This window comes from Triticum urartu, chromosome 5 (genome assembly GCF_003073215.2).
Source record: "Triticum urartu cultivar G1812 chromosome 5, Tu2.1, whole genome shotgun sequence".
Lineage (NCBI taxonomy): Eukaryota > Viridiplantae > Streptophyta > Magnoliopsida > Poales > Poaceae > Triticum > Triticum urartu.
The window spans coordinates 650,612,490-650,617,214 of NC_053026.1; positions in this window are offsets into that span (position 1 = coordinate 650,612,490).

The following is a 4,725-nucleotide window of genomic DNA, read 5'->3' on the forward strand; positions in this document are numbered from 1 at the left end:
GATGAGACCATTTACACGTTCGACCTGACCGTTAGTTTGTGGGTGATAGACGGAAGCATAATCGAGCTTGATGCCCATGTTTTTGCACCAGAGTTTTACCTCATCGGCCGTAAAGTTCGTGCCGTTATCGGTGATGATGCTGTGGGGGACGCCATAATGGTGTACGACCCCGGATATAAAGTCTATCACAAGTCCGGATTCGGCCGTCTTAACAGGCTTGGCTTCTATCCATTTGGTGAACTTATCCACCAAGACCAGCAAGTATTTTTTCTTGTGGGTTCCGCCTTTAAGGGGTCCCACCATGTCAAGCCCCCAGACCGCGAAAGGCCAAGTGATGGGGATACTTTGGAGGGCGGTGGGTGGCATATGGCTTTGGTTTGCAAAAAGCTGGCAACCGACGCATCGTTGGACCAAGTCCTGAGCATCCGCCCGGGCCGTCGGCCAATAAAAGCCTGTACGGAAAGCCTTGCTTACAGGGGACAGGGCTGCGGCGTGATGGCCACCGAGTCCGGCATGAATTTCAGCTAGCAGGTTCCGCCCTTCCTCTTCGGAGATGCACCTTCGAAGGACTCTGGTAGTGCTTTTCTTATAAAGTTCTCCCTCATGGACTTTCTAGGCTTTAGATCGCCGCACTATACAGCGTGCCTCGTTTCGGTCCTCTGGGAGTTCCTGCCTAGTAAGGTAGGCTAGGAATGGTTCTGTCCACAGGGCGATAACTGCCATTAGTACGTGGGCCGAGGTTGTGATTTCATTGGCAGAGCCTCCGATTATGTCAGATTGTTTGGCGTCGGACAGTGCAGTTGGGTCCGGGCTAATATTGCCATGTTCCCCTTCCCATACTACGGATGGCTTGAACAGCCTTTCCAGGAAGATGTTGGGGGGACCGCATCGCGTTTTGCGCTGATGCGTGCCAGGACGTCTGCCGCCTGATTGTTTTCTCGGGCTATATGGTGAAATTCGAGCCCTTCAAACCGAGCTGACATTTTAAGGATGGCGTTGCGGTAAGCTGCCATTTTTGGATCCTTGGCATCGAAGTCTCCATTTATTTGGGATATCGCGAGGTTCGAATCCCCGTGCTCCTCTAGGCGTTGAATGCCCATGGATACTGCCATCCGGAGACCATGTAAAAGGGCCTCATATTCGGCTGCATTGTTGGAGTCCGTGTACATAATCTGGAGTACATATTGAACTGTGTCTCCTGTGGGGGACGTCAAAACGATGCCGGCCCCTAGTCCGGCCAACATTTTGGAACCATCGAAGTGCATGATCCAGTTTGAATATGTGTCGTACTCTTTAGGGAGTTCAGCCTCCGTCCATTCTGCGACGAAGTCGGCCAAAACTTGCGACTTGATAGCTCGTCGTGGCCTATAAGTTATGTCGAACGGGAGGAGCTCAATGGCCCATTTTGCAATCCGCCCCGTTGCGTCACGGTTGTTTATAATATCGTTGAGTGGTACTTCCGATGCTACTGTGATTGAACACTCTTGAAAGTAGTGTTGTAGCTTCCGGGATGCCATGAATACCGCATATGCAATCTTTTGATAATGTGGGTACCGTGATTTGCATGGGGTGAGGACAGTGGACACATAGTAAACTGGCTTTTGAAGGGGGAATTTGTGTCCGTCCGTTTCCCGCTCGATGACGAGTACTGCGCTAACAACGTGATGGGTTGCTGCAATGTACAATAGCATTGGTTCGCCGATGTTTGGCGCGGCCAGGACAGGGTTTGTTGCCAATATGGCTTTTATTTCCTCGAGTCTGGCCGTGGCGGCATCCGTCCACTCAAAGTGTTCAGTGAGCCGAAGGAGGCGATAGAGGGGTAGCGCCTTTTCTCCCAAACGGGAGATAAAGCGGCTTAGAGCCGCCACGCATCCGGTTAATTTTTGTATTTGTGTGAGGTCCTTTGGGATATCCAATTGTGACAAAGCTCGGATCTTGGCTGGATTTGCTTCGATTCCTCTACCGGATATGATGAAGCCCAAGAGCTTTCCGGCTAGAACGCCGAAAACGCATTTTTCCGGATTTAGCTTAATGTCATATGCTCGGAGGTTGTCAAATGTAAGCCTCAAGTCGTCTACTAGAGATTCGACATGTCTTGTTTTTACGACCACATCATCCACGTATGCCTCTACTGTTTTGCCGATCTGGTTTGCCAGACATGTCTGAATCATGCGCTGATATGTTGCGCCGGCGTTTTTGAGCCCGAAAGGTATTGTGTTGAAGCAGAATGGACCGTATGGGGTGATGAATGCTGTTGCGGCTTGGTCTGACTCGGCCATCTTGATTTGATGGTAACCGTAGTATGCGTCGAGGAAGCACAACAAATCGTGTCCTGCAGTGGCGTCGATAATTTGATCGATGCGTGGGAGGGGGAAGGGATCCTTTGGGCAAGCCTTGTTAAGGTCTTTGAAGTCAACGCACATGCGCCAGGATTTGTCCTTCTTTGGTACCATCACCAAGTTTGCTAGCCAGTCCGGATGTTTTATGTCTCTGATGAATCCGGCCTCCAATAGTTTGGCTAGCTCCTCTCCCATTGCCTGTCTCTTGGGCTCACAGAAATGCCGAAGGGCTTGTTTGACAGGTTTGAATCCTTTTAGGATATTTAAGCTGTGTTCGGCCAGCCTGCGTGGGATTCCTGGCATGTCTGAAGGGTGCGAGGCAAAAATGTCCCAGTTCTCCCGTAGGAATCGCAGTGCGGCGTCTACATCGGGGTTAATCGTGCCCCGATGGAAGCTGTTTTATTGGGGTCCGTTGGATGGACCTGGAATCTGACTATTTCATCCGCTGGTTTAAAGGAGGTGGACTTGGATCTTTTGTCGAGTATCACATCGTCCCTGTTTACCGTGGAGCGCAGCGTAGTCAGTTCCTCAGCCGCTAGGGCTTCGGACAGTGCCTCAAGGGCCAATGCGTCTGTCTTGTTTTCGGCGCGGAGTGCTATGTCCGGATCACTAGCGTGAGTGATGATTCCGTTCGGCCCGGGCATCTTGAGCTTCATGTACCCGTAATGGGGTATTGCTTGGAAGATTGTAAACGCTTCCCGCCCCAGCAGAGCGTGGTGTCCGCTCCTGAACGGGGCCACTTGGAATGTGACCTCTTCGGACCTATAATTATCCGGCATGCCGAACACCACATCTAGTGTGATTTTTCCTGTACACCGCGCTTCCCGACTGGGGATTATTCCTCTAAAGGTTGTGCTGCTTCGCTCAATGCGGTTCCAGTCCATTTCCATTTTTTGAAGGGTTTCCTCATAAATGAGGTTCAATCCGCTGCCTCCGTCCATGAGTACCTTGGTGAGGCGAAAGCCGTCCACTATAGGACTGAGTACCAATGCGGCTGGTGCTCGAGCTATTCGGAATTTAGGTTCATCACTGGCATTAAAAGTAATAGCCGTGTCACTCCATGGGTTTATTGTTGCTACTTGATAGACTTCGGCGAGGCTGCGGAGTGTTCTTTTTCGCATATTATTTGATGCGAAAGTCTCGAAGACTGTTAAGACTGTACTGGAGTCCCTGAGGTGGCTTTCTGCGGCCTTCGGAATTAGGAGATCTTCGCCCCTTTTGGCCACCTGCCAGAGTATCCAACATGCTCTAAGGCTATGAGTTGGTGTGGCGTCCTCTGTACTATGAATTTTACAGGGTCCATTAAGCCATCCATCCAGTACGGTTCCATGCCCTGTAGAGGGTTTCGGTTTTTTGGTTTTTAACCCGGGTGTCTGATGATGATGCACCCTTTTATTTCGGACGAGGTTTCTATTCAGGGCCGGATTGTCCCAAAATTTAGTTTCGGTTTTCCGGGCGCTTTCCATCGCACAATACTTTTGTATTATGGTTGCCAAGTCAGCGAAGCGTGTAAGATCACGACGACCTGTGGCGTTGAGGATTCCCTTGTCCGTGCAATTATTGCAGAAGATTGAGATTGCGTCTTCCTCGCGGCAGTCCTTTATCCTGTTCATAACCAGGAGGAACCTTGCCCAGTAATGATGTACTATTTCTTCAGGCTTTTGCCTGATTTGGGATAGATCGCTTATGTTCGGGTGGGTGGGTGGAATTAAATCCGGAACTTCACCCAATTTAAGACTCAGAGGCCAAGGAGTTTCCGAACTATGAAGTTTGGATTCTTGGATGTTGTCCAGTGAATCTAGCCCGTTGCCTGATTCTAAGTTCAGGTCTTGAGTTACATCGTCCCCTCCGCGGGTATCCGGCTTGGAGGGATCGGGAATCCAGACGTAGCTAGTCCTTAAGATAGATGAAGAGTCGCCGCACTGTGCCTCTACCACGGCAACGTGATGGGTGACTTGGGGAGAATTAATTTCTCTTAGATCGGGTTTAAGCCCAACCTGGTCATAATCCGTAGTGACCCCCAAGGCGGCGATGCAATCCAAGAGCTCGTTTACGGAAGAGATCTCCATTGGATCTAACTGCTCGACGAGTTCCGAGCTGACGTAAAGATTGCTTTTGATGACCCGAGAGGTCACCATCGGCGCAACGTTCGAACAAGCGGTCATGAGAAAACCGCCTAGCCGGAGAGTTTGGCCGACAGCCAAGGCTCCCTTAGTAACGGCTCCGTCTTTAAAGACGGGAAGAGGCATCCTTCCTGATTGCGACGGCACAGAGGAACTCTCAATGAAAGCACCAATGTCGGTGTCAAAACCGGCGGATCTCGGGTAGGGGGTCCCGAACTGTGCGTCTAGGCGGATGGTAACAGGAGACCAGGGACACAATGTTT